The sequence below is a fragment of the Chlorocebus sabaeus genome, chromosome 6, assembly GCF_047675955.1.
Source record: "Chlorocebus sabaeus isolate Y175 chromosome 6, mChlSab1.0.hap1, whole genome shotgun sequence".
Lineage (NCBI taxonomy): Eukaryota > Metazoa > Chordata > Mammalia > Primates > Cercopithecidae > Chlorocebus > Chlorocebus sabaeus.
In genome coordinates, this window is record NC_132909.1 from 42,799,452 (window position 1) to 42,821,681 (window position 22,230).

The window sequence follows — 22,230 nt, forward strand, 5'->3', positions numbered from 1 at the left end:
ATTGATTGAAGTAGTTTCAGAAGGAATGGTACCAGCTCCTCTTTGAACCTCTGGTAGAATTCAGCTGTGAACCTGTCTAGTCCTGGACTTTTTTTGGGTTGATAGGCTATTAATTATTGCCTAAATTTCAGAGCCTGTTTATTTGTGTAGAGGTTTTTATAGTATTCTCTGTTGCTATTTTTTGTTTCTCTGGGATTCGTGGTGATATCCCCTGTATCTTTTTTTATTGCGTCTATTTGATTCTTCTCTCTTTTCTTCTTTATTAACCTTGCTTGAGGTATATCAGTTTTGTTGATCTTTTCAAAAAAGCAGCTCCTGGATTCATTGAATTTTTTTTTTTTTTTTTTGAAGTTTTTTTTTGTATCTCTCCTTCAGGTCTTCAGACAATCGATCATAACAAACTCCTCCAAGCTAAAGGAGGATGTTCGAACCCACCACAAAGAAGCTAAAAACATTGAAGAAATGTTCAACAAATGCCTAACCGTAATAGACCGTGTAGAGAAGAGCTTCAGTGACCTGATGGAGCTGAAAACCATGACACGAGAAATACGTGATGCATATATAAGCTTCAGTAGCAAATCTGATCAAGTGGAAGAAAGGGTATCAGTGATTGAAGATCAAATGAATGAAATGAAGCAAGAGGAGAAGTTTAGAGAAAAACAACTAAAAAGAAATGAACAAAGCCTCCAAGAAATATGGGACTATGTGAAAAGACCAAATCTACGTCTGATTGGTGTACCTGAAAGTGACAGGGAGAATGGAACCAAGTTGGAAAACACTCTTCAGGATATTATTCAGGAGAACTTCCCCAGCCTAGCAAGGCAGGCCAACATTCAAATTCAGGAAATACAGAGAACACCACAAAGATACTCCTCGAGAAGAGCGACTCCAAGACACATAATTGTCAGATTCACCAAAGTTGAAATGAAGGAAAAAATGTTAAGGGCAGCCAGAGAGAAAGGTCGGGTTACCCACAAAGGGAAACCCATCAGACTAACAGCAGATCTCTCAGCGGAAACTCTACAAGCCAGAAGAGAGTGGGGACCAATATTCAACATTCTTAAAGAAAGGAATTTTCAACCCAGAATTTCATATCCAGCCAAACTAAGCTTCATAAACGAAGGAGAAATAAAATCCTTTACAGACAAACAAATGCTGATCGATTTTGTCACCACCAGGCCTGCCTTACAAGAACTCCTGAAGGAAGCACTAAACATGGAGAGGAACAACCGGTACCAGGCACTGCAAAAACATGCCAAATTGTAAAGACCATCAATGCTAGGAAGAAACTGCATCAACTAACAGGCAAAATAACCAGCTAACATCATAATGACAGGACCAAATTCACACATAACTATATTAACCTTAAATGTAAATGGGCTACATGCCCCAATTAAAAGACACAGACTGGCAAATCGGATAAAGAGTCAAGACCCACCAGTGTGTTGTATTCAGGAGACCCATCTCATGTGCAGAGACACACATAGGCTCAAAATACAGGGATGGAGGAAGATCTCCCAAGCAAATAGAAAACAAAAAAAAAAAAGCTGGGGTTGCAATCCTGGTCTCTGAAAACACAGACTTTAAACCAACAAAGATCAAAAAAGACAAAGAAGGCCATTACATAATGGTTAAGGGATCAATTCAACAAGCAGAGCTAACTATCCTAAATAGATATGCATGCAATACAGAAGCACCCAGATTCATAAAGCCCTTAGAGACCTACAAAGAGACTTAGACTCCCACACAATAATAATCAGAGATTTTAATATCTCACTGTCAACATTAAACAGATCAATGAGGCAGAAAGTTAACAAGGATATTCAGGAATTGAACTCAGCTCTGCACCAAGTGGACCCAATAGACATCTACAGAACTCTCCACCTCAAATCTACTGAATATACATTCTTCTCAGCACCACATCACACTTATTCCAAAATTGACCACATAGTTGGAAGTAAAGCACTCCTCAGCAAATGTAAAAGAACAAAAAGTATAACAAACTGTCTCTCAGACCACAGTGCAGTCAAACTAGAAATCAGGATTAAGAAACTCATTCAAAACTGCTCAACTACATGGAAACTAAGCAACGTGCTCCTGAACGACTACTGGGTACATAATGAAATGAAGGCAGAAATAAAGATGTTCTTTGAAACCAATGAGAACAAAGACACAACATACCAGAATCTCTGGGACACATTTAAAGCAGTGTGTAGAGGGAAATTTATAGCACTAAATGCCCACAAGAGAAAGCAGGAAAGATCAAAAATTGACACCCTAACGTCACAATTTAAAGAATTAGAGAAGCAATAGCAAACACATTGAAAAGCTAGCAAAAGGCAAGAAATAACTAAGATCAGAGCTGATTTTTTTTTAATGGGCTTCATTGATGTTATTGCAGAGGACATGATTTTTTTTTTATGGCCACAGAGTATTCCATGATGTTTATGTGCCATATTTTGTTTTTTTTTACTAAATCTTTTATTTTATCTTTGGACACTGGGTCTCGCTTATTGCCCAGGCTAGATTGCCATGATGTGATTTTGGCTTGCTTTAGTCTCAGCTTCCCAGGCTCAAGCAATTCTCCCTTACCTTATCCTCTCAAGTAACTGGGACTACAGTGTGGATTACCATGCCTGGCCACTTTTTCTTTTTGTATTTTCCATGTAGACAAGATTTTGCTATTTTTTTCAGGCCAGTCTCAAACTTCTAAGCTCAGGCAATCCACCTGCCTCGGCCTTCCAGAGCTCTGGGATTACAGGCATGAGCCACCGCTTCTGACCATACCATATTTTCTTTATCCAGTCTACCATTGATAGGCATATAGGGCCTGTCCATGTCTTTGCTATTGTGAATAGTGCTGCAGTGAACATGCATGTGGATGTGTCTTTATAATAATTTATATTTCTTTGGGTATATACCCAATTATCAGGTTCCTGAGTCAAATGATGATTCTCTTTTTAGTTCTGTGAGGAATTGCCACACTGATTTTTACTGTTGTTGAACTAATTTACACTCCCACCAGTGAGTATAAGCATTCCCTTTTCTGTGAAACCTTGGTAGCATCTGTTATTTTTTGACATTTTTAAAATAGCCATTCTGACTGATGTGAGGTGGTATCTCATTGTGGTTTTTCTTTTAATTTCTTTTTTTTTTTTTTTTTGAGTTGGAGACTGACTCTGACTGTCACCCAGGCTGAAGTGCAGTGGCACGATCTCGGCTCATTGCAACTTCTGCCTCCCAGGTTTAAGCAATTCTTTTGTCTCAGCCTCCTGAGTAGCTGGGACTACAGGTGCCCACCACCATGCCAGGCTAATTTTTGTATTTTTATTAGAAACAAGGTTTCACCATATTGGACAGGCTGGTCTCAAACTCCTGACCTTGTGATCTGCCTGCTTAAGCCTCCCAATGTGCTGGGATTACAGGTATGAGACACCGTGCCAGCTTCTTTTTAATTTCTTTAATGATCACCTATGAGCTTTGTTTTTCATATGCTTGTTAGCCACATGTATGTCTTCCTTTGAAAAGCATCTGTTCATGTTTTTTGCCTACTTTTTAATGAGGTTTGTTTTTTTCTTATAAACTTGTTTAAGTTCTTATTAATTCTGGATATTAGACCTTTGTCAGAGGCAAAGTTTGCAAATATTTTCTTTTCTTCTGTAGGTTGTCTGTTTATTCTGTTGATAGTTTCCTTTGCTGTGAAGAAGCTCTTTATTTTAAATAGGTCCCATTTGTCAACTTTTGCTTTTGTTGCAATTGCTTTTGGTAGCTTCATCCTCAAGTGTTTGCAGGTTTCTATGTCTAGAACAGTAGCTTTTAGGTTATCTTGCAGGGTTTCTTATAATGTTATGTTTTACATTTAAGTCTTTATGTTGAGTTGATTATTGTATATGGTGTAATTAAGGGGTTCAGTTTAAGTGTTCTACATAGTACAAGTTAGTTATTCCAGCACCATTTATTAAATAGAGAATTTTTCCCACATTTCTTTTGTCAGCTTTGTCAAAAATCTGATGGTTGCAAGAGGGTAGCATTATTTCTGTGCTCTTTATTCTGTTGCATTGGTCTTGTGCACTCATGAACACTCATGAATTTTTTATAACATCTTTCTCTCTTCTGCTTCCCCCCCCCATAAACATTCTTTTTTTCTTTTTTTTTCTTTTTTTGGAGATGGACTCTGGCTATTGTTGCCCAGGCTGGAGTGCAGTGGCACGATCTCGACTCACCACAACCTCCACCTCCTTTGTTCAAGCCTCAGCCTCCCGAGTAGTTGGGATTACAGGCATGCGCCATCACGCCAGCCAATTTTGCATTTTTTAGTAGAAACAGGGTTTCTCCTTGTTGGTCAGGCTGATCTCCAACTCCTGACCTCGGTTATCTGCTCACCTCAACCTCCCAAAGTGCTGGGATTCCCGGTGTGAGCCACCGTGCCCAGGCTAACATTCTTTCAAGTGCATCCAATTTGCAAAACTTAGGTCACCAAGAGTTCAAAAACTCTTTAAAAAGTTCCAAAAATTTTTTTTCTTATTCTTTTTCCTTAAGGGATTTAGATTATATGTAGATATTTTTGTCTGCTTTCTTGAAATATCTGTAAACAATATTAACAAATAAACTTTCTGTGATTTTTTTTTTTACTTTAGATTATCTTATCTGGTACTTCGGATTTATTGTTCTGTTTCTAATTTTAAAAAGTTTATTTTTCTCCTGTTTAGGACTTTTTTTTTTGACATGGAGTTTCACTTTTGTTGCCCAGGCTGGAGTGCAATGGCATGATCTTGGCTCACGTAACCTCTGGCCCCCAGGTTCAAGGGATTCTCCCGCCTCAGCCTCCCAAGTAGTTGGGGTTACAGTTGTGTGTCACCACACTCAACTAATTTTGTATTTTTAGTAGATAGGCTGGTCTCGAACTCCCAAACTCAAGTGATCCACCTGCCTCAGCCTCCGAAAGTGCTGGGATTACAGGTGTGAGCCACCATGCCTGGCCCATTTTTAGTCTTTTAAAGTAAACACAAATGTGTTTAGATAAAAGCTCATTTTAAGAGCACACGGAAGCTTAGCAGAAACATAGAATTAAATTTAGCTATACAGAGTGATAAACACTAAAAGATGGTTTCTTTGAAAGAAACCTGATTAGCCAAGGTAATTGTCTAAAATTTGCAGGCTGAAGTACTTACACAGCAAAAGCAAAAACAGTTCAGGGCATAAACTGAACAGTAGAGTCTGTAGTTGTACCTAGATTTCTATTAATTACTTCAGAATAATTAGCATACTACACATTAGTGTATTATTACTAATAATAATTAGTAAACACTACACATAACACATAACTACACATAACAATACATTCATATACATTAAACAGTCTTGTCTTTTTTTTTTTTTTTTTCTGAGACAGAGTCTTACTCTGTTGCCCAGGCTGGAGTGTAAGGGCTTGTTCTCTGCTCAGTGCAACCACTGGGACCTGGGTTCAAGCAGTTCTCTTGCCTCAGCCTCCTGAGTAGCTGGGATTATAGGCACATGCCACCATGCCTGGCTAAGTTTTTGTATTTTTAGTAGAGATTGGGTATCACCTTGTTGGCCAGCTTGATTGTGAATTCTCTTGATCCACACACCTCAGTTTCCCAAAGTGCTGGGATTACAGGTGTGAGTCATAAATAGTATTTTTTATAATGCTATGAATATAAAGCCACAATACTTACTTTGAATGAATCCCTTATATGGTTATTTTAATATTGTTATTTACACTTTTGAAATATAAACTTTGAAGTGTAAAGATTTTTTAAATGCTACATACATTACTACTAGTTTATTAAAATTATTCATACTTAGATATTTATATCTAATACCCCAAAAAATGTACTACAAATTGTTACAGTAGATATTAGTCTGACATGTTTATTACTTTATTCAATAGGGATAATTATAAGTAAACACAATTTTAGTATCTTTTATTTCACTAAATTGGAATGCTGCTATTACTAATGAAATAAAGACAGTTGATGTGGTCACCCAAAAACCATGATAGCTCTTCAGTTAACTATGTTGGAAGTTCTAATATATTCCACAGTGTGAACACAGTCAGATTCTATTTCTTCATCAAAAAGTGTTGTTGGAAGTTGTCAGATGTATTTCAATATAGAACCCCCCTTCAATGGCTAGGAAATGAGAGAGCAGCAGAGATGAGAAAAAAGGCTTTATAAAATTCTTTTGAAATTGTGCCCCCTTTCTTCATAATGCTCATGTTTCACATGCTGAGAGTAATTGTGCACTTTGGGTGTTTAGAAAGAAAATGCTTTTAGAGGAATATTTTCTGGCTGACTTGATCAATCTTATATCAAAACTGAGCTTTTTCTTAAGATCTTTTTGACTTTTTTCTCTCAAAATTATCTTGCTCAGGTGGAGATCTGTTTTTCTCTCCAATACTTTGGGTGTCTGTTTCAGAAGCCCTATTAGCATCCCATGGTGTCTGAATGAGGTGGGCCGTCACCGTGAGAACTTTTGGAGCTATTTCTATCTGGGCTCATGCTGGAAATGCATCTAAATTTTTCCCATGTCATCACAATTAAAAACTGGGGCTGAAACACTGGTCACATTCTCATGATTGTGAAGGTGCAATTCCACTCACGAGGCCTCCAGGCTCTCCTCCTGCAGCTCAGGCTTTCCTCTCTGATGTGACACCAGAGTGCTGCTGTGGGAATTGTGGTTCACATAAACTATGAGCTGTGCTCAAGGCTGTGCCTCAGTGGCAGATGATAGAGGTCAAGAGAGGACACTAGCAACTAGGAAAAAGCAAGCAAGAGTGCTGTAGCCAATGCCATAGAGCACAGAGCCATTGCTCTAAAATGTAAGTAGCCAAAAGGATAGAACTCTTTTCAACCATTTCTGTAGCCGAGTGAAAGCCTACCTTCAGCAAGTACCTGGTTTCAAGCTGCTAAACTACCTCCTGTTATGAAGATGTGAAAAGTTTATTTGTCATTGAATATAAACAATTAGCATACACAGATAGCCTCTTCAATCTCCAGGTGAATTTAGGATGAACTATATATGACATGGTGCTGGAAATTCTTATATTTGTGGACTAATTTTGGTGACCATCTTTCTGTCTCTGTAGTCTTTTAAGCAGATTGACTATAATGCATGTCACATTCAAGTTTGTGTAACAAAACAGTTTTCTTTCTGTTTATTATTGTAGAATTTTTCTGGGACTGGAGAAAATTTTTCATTTAATTATTTTTTCCAAACACTGTAATTACCAGATGTGATATAAACACATAAGGTGCCAACCAGAATTTACTATAGGGGGACTTTCCCTCAGACTTCTGGTCAACTCACACTTGTGCAACAAAGTGCATGCTGTCCCCTAAATATGCAGGCAGAATTGTGTTTCTGCCTGTTTGGTATCTATAGTCCTCTACAGTCAATTCTAGAGAGGCTGGACCAAATTTCTACCAACTTCACCGGGCAACAATCATTTTATCTCCCTCAATGATTCTTGTTATCTTCAGACCTGAAACTGATTCAGAGACCACGGGGCCCAGAAACCTAATCAGAGTAACATGTATTCATTGAGTACACATGTAGACATGAGAATCTCCACTTTCCCCTTTTTTCTCTTGGTCAAATGATCACAAATGTGCAGGTAAGACCTGCTGCTACTCCAGCCATTCAGGCCCTAAATCTGCAGCTCTACATTTTGTAACCAGGTCTCGAGATTTGGGAAATGGAAAATTTTTATCTAAAACATGCAAGTACTTTTGGTTATAAAACTCAGACATTGAAAGTGCCGTTATGTCGTTCTCCCCCTTTGAATTATGTATTCATCTCTTGAAACTGTTCACTATTGCCACAGGTAGATATATATAAAACTAATAATACCACATTGGACACTATCTCATACCCTAAACCATAATGCTATATATCTAATCAATAACCAATGTTATTCCTTTTTTTGTCTTTTTTTTTTTTTTTTTCCTTTTTGTGGAGAACGGGGTCTCGCTATATTACCCAGGCAGGTCTCGAACTCCTGGGCTCAAGCTATCCTCCCGCCTCTGCCTCCCTGAGAGCTGGGATTACAGGCGTGAGCCACCGCGCCCGACCATGTTATTTCTTTAAATAAAATTTTCTGACAAACAACTATCAATCCACTCTCTGTCCCTTTGTTTTTGTCTTTACAACTCCTCTTGCAACTGCTGTTAGTCAAAGTTAGATTCCAGGCAACTTGAGTCTCTGCTCCCAGGTTATAATCCTTAAAGTTGACCCAATAAACTGTCTACTTATATTCATGTTGTGTCAGCTTTTTTTTTTTTTTTTTCCCATAGAGACTTATTACTTAGAATGTGCTATTAGGGAATCTCTTCTCTGATTGCACTCCACTTGCTGTAACACCAAAGGATGCAGAGCCAGGTGGATCCTACCTAGAATCTGCAGATAAGGTCTGGCTTCTGCCTGGGCTTTACAAACAAGCATCGGACTTTGGATAGAGAATGTACAGAAAACTTTAAAAAAAAAAAAGTATTTTCTGCATTGTGAAATGTCAACATAAACATCTTACAGCCCCCATTTGAGAGTGTGGCTCTGAGATTTTTCTCATCTTGTTCATTGATCTGATATAGTTATGTAAGAGTTTCCAGGAGGAAATAGAATCTGATGGCAGAATCTGTAAGTGTAAATAAGCATCTTAGGATTGAGAGATCAAGGCCACAAAATATCCAGAGCCATGACCACAACTACATTTACCTGAAAAATGTGTTACTGGAGTAGAGTATTTTTGTTCTCTTACCCAAGAGCTAGCAAATCAGAATGAGTGATCGGGTTCTGGAGCATTTTCTACTTAGAATCAGCCTGAGTCTCTCCAGCCTGGCTTATCATTGAGACATCAGCCCATGGTCACTGGGAATTCTCTCACAATCACCTAGATGTCTTTGAGGCATTTGGGAATATCCAGAGCAGAATTGTGTCAGGTTGATAAGACTGATTAATTCTGCTTCTGTCTCAGTGTAAGAGAAACCAGTCATCCTGTGTTTGTTCATCCCCTCATATAAGAGGTATCTTTGGTTGGTACTCAGATGAGAATTTATCCAGTTTTCTGGTACTTGGATGATAAACAAGAAGGAGACCTGGAGACCCAAGTAGATAAACTCGTTACTTCCATTTTATATGGCCATTAAAAAAATACATGGTGGGGAGGGATGGCATTGGGAGTTATACGTGATGTAAATGACGAGTTGATGGGCGCTGATGAATTGATGGGTGCAGCACACCAACATGGCACAAGTATACATATGTAACAAACCTGCACGTTGTGCACATGTACCCTAGAACTTAAAGTATAATAAAAATATATATATACACATTTATATATAAATAAATAAAATTTAAAAATTAACCTCTTTAAAAAAATCCCTTACCGGTAGAATTTATCATTAAATAATCATAATGATAAAAAAAAATACATGAAGCAGTCATGGTTCCTACAATCCAGAAACTTTTAGTCTAGACTAGCAACTGGATAAATAGTTGAATTAAGCATCATATGGTTGCTACAATATATAGATGTGTCCAAAATCTTGGGCTTTATTTACACCACTTTATACTGTTGTGACTTCTGATGTCTACACCTGAAGTGATATTTATGAACAGAATAATTGTCACTGTTTTTTGTTTATATATATATATATTTTATATATATATAATATATATATACACACACACACACACACACACAGAATCTTGCTCAGTTGCCCAGGCTGGAGTGCAGTGGCACAGTCTCCACTCACTGCAATTTCTGCCACTTGGGTTCAAGTGATTCTCCTGCCTCAGCCTCCCAAGTAGCTAAGATTACTGGCCACAGCCACGGTGCCCAGCTAATTTTTGTATTTTTAGTAGAGGCGAGGTTTCACCATCTTGGTCAGGCTGGTCTTAAACTCCTGCCCTCATGATCCACCCACCTTGGCCTTTCAAAGTGCTGGAATGCCACTGTGCCTGGCCGTATATTTTCTTTTACCTTGCTAACTTTACATATTTATTTTCTTTTTTTTCTTTTTTTTTTTTTTTTTTTTTTTTTTTTTGAGACGGAGTCTCGCTCTGTCGCCCGGGCTGAAGTGCAGTGGCCTGATCTCAGCTCACTGCAAGCTCCGCCTCCCGGGTTCACGCCATTCTCCTGCCTCAGCCTCCCGAGTAGCTGGGACTACAGGCGCCCGCCACCTCGACCGGCTATTTTTTTGTATTTTTTAGTAGAGAGGGGGTTTCACCGTGTTAGCCGGGATGGTCTCGATCTCCTGACCTTGTGATCCGCCCGTCTCGGCCTCCCAAGGTGCTGGGATTACAGGCTTGAGCCACCGCCCGTGGCCCAGATTCACCTTTTTTGGAGGCCTTATGTAGGTCTAGACCTACCCTGGAGTCTTGCCTCACAGAACTGATTGGCAGGGATAAGAGCTTTAGCTGGTGAATCCTGCAGCATTTCTAGAGCTGCTGCTCACAATTTCCTGAAATCCGAAAGCAGGTAAGTACAAAAAATAAAGTATGTATTTGAGAGTCTTCATTTTTAAATTTTCTATGAAAACGAGTGGATGCAGAGACATTCTATTTAGCAACTTGTTTTTTATTCCTGCAGATCCAGTAGTTGCTCCATAAGTCACAAAAAAAGTAAATATAAACAGAATAACATTTTCTCTTAAATAATTTTTCTTTTTATATCTCATTCATCTGTCTATACTTAGCTTTTATTCTATACAATTTTTTTAAAAAGTTGATGACAGAAAAACAGAAGAAATTAAAATGCTGGGCCCATTTTCTAAATCCTGGTAATTATCAAATCCTTAGTACCAGCTCCAGGGTGTTATGAGAATTAAATTACATAATGTGTTATGCCCAGCACAGTGCTCTGTATCATACTTGAGCACATAGTAACTGCTTAATAAACATTGCACTAGTACATGGGTACATGTTTTTTAAATCCAGACTTATTCAGACATTGCTGCCTCTGTTTCTTCTGCAAACTTTAAAGAGTCAGCAAAGAATATAAAACTTTAAGATGGAGATGAGTTGTCTTTATTTGTACCAGAAGTAGCTGGCTGTGACAACAGTGCTAAGTGTAAGGGACCTCGCCTTTGCCTGCTTTTCTAACTAATGCTAATAATGAGCCAAGGAGGAGTAACATCAGCATTGACAGGGAACTTGTTTAAAACACTGATTCATGGACCCTTTTCAAACCTGCACAATCACATTACCTAAAGTGGGGCCAAAATTACCAAGTGATTTATAAGCTCTTTAAAGCTTGAGAGGCAATGCTTAGCTTTAGTGGTTATCAGCCCAGACTTCCCATTAGGATCACATGGCCAATACGCAGAAATCTGTTGTCCCCTCCCCACAGCTTCTGTTTATTGTTCTGGGTGGAAGTATCCATGGTGTTTTAATGAAGGGCCTCATGTGACTCTAAGGTGAGGCTAGAATCAGGTATGAGGCCTTCAAAATACATTCATGAGAATTAAGTTCCACCTTTGCACTAAAGCATGGCCACAGGACCTTTTCTGTTCTGGCTTGGTATGGACAGGTCAGACTGGCGCATATTTGTATTACTGTATGAAGCAGGTACTATGTGCTCAAGATTGTGATACAGAGCACTGTGCTGGGCATAACCCATTATGTGATTTAATTCTCATAACACCCTGGGAGCTGGTACTAAGGATTTAATAATTTCCAGAATTTAAAAAAAGTGTCCAGCATTTTAATTTCTTCTGTTTATCTCTACAGGTTCTGTAGCAGAAATTGCTGCTGTCTGTGGCAGGGGAGGGCACCTGAGGACAGGAAAGGAGAAACTTACTTTTTTATCTTCATGGAGCAGCACACTTTTCTAAATCTCTTCTGCTTTAAGGGACAGAAATGGGTCGACTTTTTCTGTCTTTTCTGCCAGTTGATGTCATGCTAGCAGGTAAACATGTGATACTGACACCCTTAAAGACGTGTTCTCAAGATGCAGGTAAAAAAAAAAAAAAATCCAAAAATGTATTGCAACGAAAGGAAGCACCAAATAACTATAATATAATTTATTGCTTGCAAAAATATAGGCAGAAAAGGGCTTTCTTTTCTAAGGAAGAGCAAACAAGATTAGAAAGGAGATGGGAGGGGAACAGCAAATGGAGGGTGAAAAAGTCAGATTTTAGATCAGAGAATTTCTTACCCTGAAATCAGCATGTTCTTAGGAGGGACATAAAACGGGGTTGTATATTGACCCAGAATGAGGGTAGCTCAAAGTTCAGGAGCCTGAGAGAAGATAAACTTAAGTAAAGTTTGATTAAGAAATATTTTATTTTAGGCCGGTTGCGGTGGCTCAAGCCTGCAATCCCAGCACTTTGTGAGGCTGAGGCAGGCATATCACCAGAGGTCAGGAGTTCAAGACCAGCCTGGCCAACATGGTGAAACCCTGTGTCTAGTAAAAATACAAAAATTAGCCGGGCATTGTGGCAGGTGCCTGTAATCCCAGATACTTGGGAGGCTGAGGCAGGAGAATTGCTTGAACCCGGGAGGCGAAGGTTGCGGTGAGCCGAGATGGCCCAACTATACTCCAGCCTGGGTGACAGAGCGAGACTCCATCTAAAAAAAAAAAAAAAAAAAAAAAAAAGATTGATTTTGACCACTGATGGCAAATTCAGCTTTTTTTTTTTTTTTTTTATTGAGAAAAAGGAGAAAATGTGCAGAGTGTGTGTCTGGCTGTGTGATAGGTAAGAAAAGGGAGCATCATCTTAATCATAATGGGAAGAGTGTTTCTTTCCATAAACTGTTCCTGAAGCACACAAAGGAAGGAGAATTGTATTAATCACAAATATTTTTCATAATTCTGTGTTTCATCTTTCCTCATCTCTTTTCTTTGTTCTATGCATTTCTTCCATTTGACTTTTCCTGGGCTACATCTTATATATGAAACCAGTAAACATAACTACAGTGTTTTGCTGAGTTCTGTGAGGAGCTCTACCAAATTATTGAGCTTCAGGGAGGTTATGGGAGTCCCCAATTTTTAAACAGTAGCTCAGAACCATAGATGGGCCCATGGGGTTTGTGACTGGCATCTGCAGTGAGGACAATGTTGTGGGACTGAGACCTGAATCAGGGTCTGTGCTGACTCTGGGTAGTGTTCAAATTCAAATGTTAGACAATGAGTTGGTGTTGGAGAATTGTTTGATGTTCAGCAAACTCTACAGATTTGGTGCCAGAAAAAAGATATCACAGAGGCCTGGCCTGGAATAAAACTCTGGGTGTTTGGGAATGGGAGGCTCTGCTCTTCTGTACACAGGCTGTCACACTGCCCATTGTCCTGTGATTCCAGGTCTTCTCCCAGGGTGACAGAGGACTGAAAACTTAGAGGAAAGGAGCTCTGATGATGCACCCCCTTTTCTTGCAGCTGCCACCACAGGATTCCCACCCACTCCCAAACACACACACTAGATATTGACGTGTCCACACACCTCCCAGGACTAGGCACCACCCTCAGGAACTTCACCATGACATTTTTGATCCAAGCATTTCTAGACAAAAAGTCAAAAGTATCTATAAGTTTCCTTGCGTATCCCCATCCCCAGACACAGAATCTGCAGCAGCAATCTGTTTTCTCCACCACCCTAGGTTCTGGCCCTCCTTTTCACAATCTCATCTGCCTACATGCACACAGAAATAAATCAGAGTACAGCCGTACCTAGGCCACTATCTGTAGCAAAAATCTGTCCATTCACTTACATTGCACTCTCTCCCACCAGGGGATTTTTTTTTTTTTTTTTTCTTTTAGCTTTTATTTTTGGTTCAGTGTACACATGTGGGTTTGTTATACAGCTAAAATCATGTCATGGGGGTTTGATGTACAGATTATTTTGTCACTGAGGTACTACCCATAACACCAAACAATTATGTTTTCTGATCCTCTGAGTCCTCCCACCCTCCAGCCTCAACTAGGCTTCAGTGTCTATTATTCTTCTCTTTGTGTTCTCTGCTCTTATTGCTTAGCTCTTACTTAAAAATAACAACATGCATTTGTTTTTGTGTTTCTGCATTAGTTTTCTTGTTGTTGTTTTTGTTTTGTCTTGTTTTGGTTTTTTGAGAAGGAGTTTTGCTCTTGTTGTCCAGACTGGAGAGCCATGGTACCATCTTGGCTCATCACAACATTCGTTTCCCGGGTTCAAGTGATTCTCCTGCCTCAGCCTCTCGAGTAGCTGGGGTTACAGGTCAGTGCCACCATGCCTAGCTAATTTTGTATTTTTAGTAGAGACAGGGTTAATCCATGTTGGTCAGGCTAGTCTCAAACTCCCGACCTCAGGTGATTCGCCCGCCTCAACCTCCCAAAGTGCTGGGATTACAGGCGTGAGCCACCACATCTGGCCTCTGCATTCGTTTTCTAAGAACAATGGTTTCCAGATTCATCTATGTTATTGCAAAGGACGTGATTTTTTTAAATAGCTACCCAGTATTTTGTAATGTTTATGTACCGTATTTTGTTTTTACTAAATCTTTTATTTTATTTTATTTTTGGAGACAGGCTTATTGCCTAGGCTAGAGTGCCAGGGCATGATATTGGCTTACTTTAGCCACAATCTCCCAGGCTTAAGTGATTCTCTCCTACCTCATCCTCCCTTGTAGCTGGGACTATATGCGTGCATTACCATGCCTGGCCAGTTTTTTTTTATATGTATATATTTTCCGTGGAGACAGGATTTTGCCATGTTGTCCAGACTGGTCTCAAACTTCTAAGCTCAGGCAACCCACCTGCCATGGCCTCCCAGAGTGCTTGGATTACAGGCATGAGCCACCGCATCTGACCATACCATATTTTCTTTATCCAGTCTATCATTGATAGGCATTTAGTGCCTGTCCATGTCTTTGCTATTGTGAATAGTTCTGCAATGAACATGCATGTAGATATGTCATTGTAATATAATAATTTATGTTTATTTGGATATATACCCAATTAGGAGGTTGCTGGGTCAAATGATAATTCTGTTTTTAGTTCTGTGAGAAATTGCCACACTGCTTTTTACAGTTGTTGAACTAATTTACACTCCCACCAGCAGAGTATAAGCATTCCCTTTTCTCTCCAACCTTGCCAGCATCTGTTATTTTTTGACATTTAAAAAATAGCCATTCTGATGGGTGTGATGCGGTATCTCATTGTGGTTTTTCTTTTAATTTATCTAATAATTAGTGATGAGCATTTTTTTCATATGCTTGTTAACTGCACATTTGTCTTTTGAAAAGAATATGTTCATTTTTTTTCTACTTTTTAATGAGGTTGTTTGGTTTTTTTCTTGTAAACTTGTTTGAGCTCTTAATAAATTCTGGACGTAGTCCTTTGTCAGAGGCAAAGTTTGTCAATATTTTCCTTGTTCTGTATGTTGTCTGTTTACTCTGTTGATAGTTTATTTGCTGTGAAGAAGCTCTGTAGTTTAAATAGGTCCCATTTGTCAATTTTTGCTTTTGTGGCAATTGCTTTTGATAGATTCATCATGAAGTCTTTGCCAGTTTGTATGTCTAGAATGGTATTTCCTAGGTTATCTTGCAGAGTTGCTTATAATTTTAAGTTTTACATTTAAGTCTTTAATTTATTTTGAGTTGATTTTTGTATATGGTGTAATGAGGAGGTCCAGTTTCAGTCTTCTACATAGTGCTGGGTAGTTATTCCAGCACCATTTATGAAATAGAGAATTCTTCCCACATTCCTCTTGTCAGCTTTGGCAAAAATCTGATGGTTGCAAGAGGGTGGCGTTATTTCTGGGCTCTCTGTTCTGTTGCATAGGTCTTGTTCATTCATGGATTTTTTTATAACATATTTCCCTCTTCTGCATTTTCACCCATAAACATGCTTTCAAGTGCATACAGTATGCAAAATTCAGATGTCCAAGAGTTCAAAAATTTTAAAAAGTTCCAAAAAAATGTTTTATACCATGGAGCTAGCAAATTGGAACAGGTGATCTAGTTTCTGGAGCTCCACCAGGACAGTTCCATTTTCTACTTAGAATCAGCCTGAGTCTCTCTAGCCTGGCTTATCGTTGGGCCATCAGCCCCTAGTCACTGGGAATTCTCTCATAATCATCTAGGTGCCTTTGAGGCATTTGAGGATGTTCCAAGAAGAATTATGTTAGGTTGACAAGAATGGTTAATTTTCCTTCTGTCTCAGTGTAAGAGAAAAGAGTCATCCTGTGTTTGTTCATCCTCTCATACAAGAGGTGTCTTTGATTGGTACCCAGATGAGAGTTTCTCCAGTTTTCTGGTACTTGGATGATAAACAAGGAGAAGATCTGGAGACTCAAATAGATAAACTAGTTGCTTCCATTTCATATGGCCATTAAAAAAAAAAAAAAAAAAAAAGCCAAGAAGCTGTCATGGTTCTTACAATCCAGAAACTTTTAGTCTAGACTAGCAACTGGGTAAATAATTGAATTATGCATCATATGGTTGGTACAATAAATAGATATGCCCAAAATCCTAGACTTTATTTAGGCTATTTCTTTACATTGTTCTGGCTTCTCATGTCTACACCTGAAGGGATATTTATGAATAGAAAAATTGTTATTATAATTTCTTTTTTATTTTTGAGATGGAGTCTTACTCTGTCACCAAGTCTGGAGTGCAGTGGTGCAATCTTGGCTCACTGCAACCTTTGCCACCCAGGTTCAAGCGATTCTCCTGCCTCAGCCCCTCGAGTAGCTAGTATTACAGGCACCTGCTACTGCACCTGGCTAATTTTTGTATTTTTAGTGGAGGCGAGGTTTCACCATCTTCGTCCGGCTGGTCTCTAACTCCTGACCTTGTGTTCCACCTGCCTCGGCCACCCAAAGTGCTGGGATTACAGGCATAAGCCACCGCGCCAGGACATATAAAATGTATTTCTTTTATGTTGTTAAGTGCATGGTATTTATTTTCTAATAAAATTACACTACAAAACCTGAAGGGATTTGTTTAAATTGCATATTACTATATAGTATAAATTTGACAGGGCAGTAGCTAGAAGAGATCAAAATTACAGAAACTCTGTGATTTAAGTTTCTTTCAGGTAAGCTTACAAAAAGCAAAACTGTTAGTACCCCAGTGACATAGAGAACAGAATTCTATAGGGTCCTCACCTTGTCCCAGATGTACCCTTTTTGGAGGCCTTATTTAGGTCTAACCCTACACTGGAGTCTTGCCTCACAGGACAAATTAGAAGATATCAGAGTTTTGGCTGGTGAATCCTGCTGCCTTTTTCTAGAGCTGGTGCTCACAATTTCCTAAAACCCAAAAGCAGATAAATGGGAAAAATTAAATATGTATTGTAGAGTCTTAGTTTTTAAATTTTCTATTAAAACCAGTGGTTGCAGAGACATTCTCTTTAGCAACTTGTTTTCTATTCCTGCAGGTCCAGTAATTGCTCCATAAGTCACAAAAAAGTAAATATAAACAGAATAAAATTTTCTCTAAGCTATGGTAAACTCTATATCTCTTTCATCTCTCTATATTTAGCTTTATTATTTACCTTTGATGACAGACAAACAGAAGAAATAAAAATGCTGGGCCCTTTATCTAAATCCTAAAAATTATTAAATCCTTAGTACCAGCTCCCAGGGTGTTATGAGAATTAAATTGCATAATGTGGGATGGCCAGCACAGTGCTTTGTATCTTACTCTTCAGCCCATAGTACCTGCTTAATAAACATTGCATTAGTACATGTTTACATGTTGTTTTTTAAATACAGACTTATTCAGACATTGCTGCCTTTTGTTTTCTCTGTAAACTTTAAAGAGCCAGCAAAGAATATAAAACTTTAGGATGGAGATTGAGTTGTCCTTATTTGTACCAGACGTATTTGGTTGTGACAAGAGTGCTAAGTGTAAGGGACCCTGTGCTGTGACTGCTTTCTCTAATGTTAATAATGCGCCAAGGGGAAGAAACATCATCATTGACAGGGGACTTGTTTAAAACACCCACTCATGGACCCTTTTGAAACCTGCAGAATCACATTACATAAAGTGGGGCCAAAATTACCAGTGACTTATAAGCTCGTTAAAGCTTGAGAGGCATTGCTTAGCTTAGTGGTGATCAGCCCAGACTTCTTATTGAGATCACGTGGCCAATTTTGCAGAAATCTCTTGTGCCCTCCCCACAGCTTCTGTTTATCATTCTCGATGGAAGCATCTATCATGTCTTAATGAAAGGCCTCATGTGACTCTAAGGTGAGGCCAGATTCAGGTATGAGGGCTTCAAAATACATTCATGAGAGTTAAGTTCCACCTTTTGACTAAAGGGTGGTCACAGGGCTGGTTCTATTTGGGTTCGGTAGGGACAGGTCAGTGTGGCACATATTTCCTATACTGTAGCAGAAATTGCTAGTGTCTGTGGCAGGGGAGGGCACCTGAGGACAGGAAAGGAGAAACTTATATTTTCATCTTCATGGAGCATCTCATTGTGCCTGAACTTCTTCTGTTTTAAAGAACAGGAATGGGTGGACTTTTTCTCTTTTTCTGCCAGCTGATGTCATGCTGGCAGGTGAACACATGGTACTGACACCTTTAAAGGCATATCCTTCAGATGCAGGTGTAATTTGTCCAGAAAATCTCATCTGAGAAGGAATTCCAGAGAAGTAAGAGATAGAAAAAAAAAGGCTTTTCTTCAGGTAAATATGTCTCAGATGAAGAGCTGTGTCCACTTTGCCTCCTGGACTGCCTTGCGTTTAGTACTCGCAAACCTTTACCTTTCTACATATATTTTTTCCTCCCTAATAAGTTTGATTTAACTACTTGTTAAAATTCTTATGATAGTCAAGGGTCTCTGAAAAATATTATTTCCTGTATTCCAGAGCCATCTCTGCATTATCTGTGTCATAGCTTCTTATATGTCATGCAAGATTCCCAGCAAGGATTTATGATGTGCAATATTAAAAATGTTCCTTTTGTGGCTGTTGAACATGGAAGGATGAAATTATCAGGCTTCCACTGGGCAAGTTTCTCATAGAAGTTTACTGTTTCGGCTGGGCGCGGTGGCTCACGCCTGTAATCCCAGCACTTTGGGAGGCCGAGGTGGGTGGATCACGAGGTCAGCGATCGAGACCATCCTGGCTAACACAGTGAAACCCTGTCTCTACTAAAAATACAAAAAATTGGCCAGGTGTGGTGGCAGGCATCTGTAGTCCCAGCTACTCAGGAGGCTGAGGTAGGAGAATGACCTGAACCCAGGAGGCAGACAGTGAGCCGAGATCGCCTCACTGCACTCAAGCCTGGGCGACAGAGGGAGACTCCGTCTCAAAAAAAAAAAAAAAAAAAAAAAGTTTCCTGTTTCATGCCTATGAGTCAAATCCATAAATGATAATATCCAATTAGTCCTAAAAATGTCCTGAGTTCTTGTTTAGTTTGAGGCAAGGGTAGGGAAACAATTCTCTTTCAGGTCCTATTTTTCATTTACCTGCACTGATTAGGTAGCCTAAGCATTTAACTTCAGGTTCTACATACTGAAGTTTCCCTTTTGAAACCCACAACCCCTCACACTGCAAGTGATTGAGAATGTGTGTAGTCACCTACTTCTTTTACGACTTTACCAGATATGAGAAGATCATCCACATACTGAAGCAGATGTATTTGTTTAGGGACTGTGACTTTTTCTAGTACTTGTTCTAGGATCTGAACAAACAGGTTGGGGGAGTCTGCGAAACCCTGGGGCAAGACCGTTCATCAATATTGTTGTCTCTGCCCCGAATAGAGGTCTTCCCACTCAAAAGCAAATATATCTCAGCTATCCTAAGCCAACGGGCATGCCCAGAAGGCATCCTTCAAATCTGTCATTGTAAACCATCGATGATCATATGGAATTTTGCTAAGAATGGTGTAAGGGTTGGGAACAATGGGGTGAGTGGTCTGGACTATTTGATTAATAGCTCTAAGCTCTTGCACCAATTGATATGATTCATCTGATTTCTTGACAGGCAGGATTGGCATTATTGTAAGGAGACATAGAGGGTTCAAGAAGCCCATCTTTAATGAGACCCTCAATTACAGGCTTCAGCCTTACTCTGCCCTCTAAAGGAATGGGGTATTGCTTTCTCCTAGTATTTCCCCAGGGGTTTTTAGTTTGATATGTATTGGAGGGATTTAGAGCGTCCCTCTATTTTCTTCCTTTGACCAGACATCAGGATGAATATATTTCTCATCCACAGCAGTAAGTGTAGTGAAAGTGAGGATTCCTTTAGGGCCCACTGGAAGGTCTATGCCTAGCCTTAAGTCCCTTCCTAGTAGATTAGTTCCTGCTTCAGGAATTAATAAAAATTGAATATGGGTAAATCAATCTTGATATCTGACTTCTGTGCTTTCTAAAATTTTTTTGCTTAGATCCTTCTCCTTTTACCCCAGAGATTAAAAGTTCTTCTGAAGAGCAGGTGAGACCAGGTGAAGGGAAACAAACAGAGGAGGGTGAAGCCCCTGAATCGACAAGAAAGGTGATAAATTCACATTTAGGTCCCACCTCCAAATTTATCAAGGGCTCCTGGTGGGACTCAAAATAAAAGAGGTGGAGCCCCTGACTCCCCTATTGTTCCTCAAAAGTCCTGAGTGTGAGAGTTTCTCTCTCTCTAGTTCAGGACACTCCCTCTTGAAGTGGTGTGTTTTTTCCACATTGGTAACATCTTGTCCTTCTCCCTTCTCAATCTTAGCATTCTCTGCCCTTGCCCCCCTATACTCCTTAGGGGGCTTATTAGTTGAGGGCCTTGGCCCTCCAGATGGAGGCTTGGGTCCTCTTAAGACCATTCTAGGCCGGGCGCGGTGGCTCAAGCCTGTAATCCCAGCACTTTGGGAGGCCGAGACGGGCGGATCACGAGGTCAGGAGATCGAAACCATCCTTGCTAACCTGGTGAAACCCCGTCTCTACTAAAAAATACAAAAAAACTAACCGGGCGAGGTGGCGGGCGCCTGTAGTCCCAGCTGCTCAGGAGGCTGAGGCAAGAGAATGGCGTGAACTCGGGAGGCGGAGCTTGCAGTGAGCTGAGATCCGGCCACTGCACTCCAGCCTGGGCGATAGAGCGAGACTCCGTCTCAAAAAAAAAAAAAAAAAAAAAGACCGTTCTAGGCCCCTTATAATCTCTGGCCCCTTGTCCGGCTAATTTTTATATTTTTAGTAGAGACAGAGTTTCACCTTGTTGGCCATGCTGAGGTCTCAAACTCCTGACCTCAGATGATCCACCTGCCTCGACCTCCCAAACTGCTGGGATTCCAGCCATGAGCCACTACACCCAGCCTGTTTCTCTATTTTATCAGACAGTTTAAGTGAATGAAACCATACTTATACTTGTATGTTAATTTTGTATTTTGCTAATTTACTGAGTGTATTTATTAGACAGGTTTTAATATACTGTTTATGGTTTTTTAAATATAAAATTGTATAATCTGCAAAACAGCAACTTTTTACTCATTTTTCTTTAATTTCAATGGATTTAAAAACATTTTTTGACTAATTCTTCTGCCACATTCTTCCAGTGCTACATTAAAATAGAAGCATTGACAATGGGCACAATATAGTTTTGTATTGGTGTCTGAAGTTGATGGAGCAAATACCTCTTCAAGTTTTCATACACTGATTTTAGAAGATAAAGATCGTCTTTTGTTGGGCCCTTAGGGTGATGAGATGCCCTCTGAATTTGTAGTGAAGAGGGGTCGTAGCTTGGTCACAAGGCTGCTGGGTCTGCAGAAACTGAGTAACTGAACCACTTCAGGAACCCCTGTACAGACCAAGGTCTGCAGGCCTGCCTGCATGGCTATAAATATGTGCCTTCCTCCAGGTCTTTGGAATGGCAAGACCTCTGCCAGACTGTGGCTGGGAGGAGTTTCGGATGATTACAGAGTAAGTTCAGAATTCTTAGTGGGACCAAGTTGGGTGAACCCTATCCTGGTCTGTAGCCAAGAACAGTGGTCAGTTAGTTTTCCATCTGAATGAGGGCCTGCCTTCTGAATAGAACACTTCTCAACCTTAAGCTTTAACAGAGTTTCACAACTCCATCCCTGGATCTCAAATCTCTCATAGAGGCACTTATTTTAGAGATGACATCTTGCTACATAACCCAGGCTGGTCTCGAAATCCTGGCCTGAAGCTGTTCTCCATCATTGATGTACCATGTAGCTGTCATTACAAGTGTGAGCCATAATGCCTGGTTCTCTAATAAAGGCATGTATTTATTTCTCTGAGACTCACTCTCTCCTTCAGGCTGGAGTGCAGTGGCACCATCTCACCTCACTGCA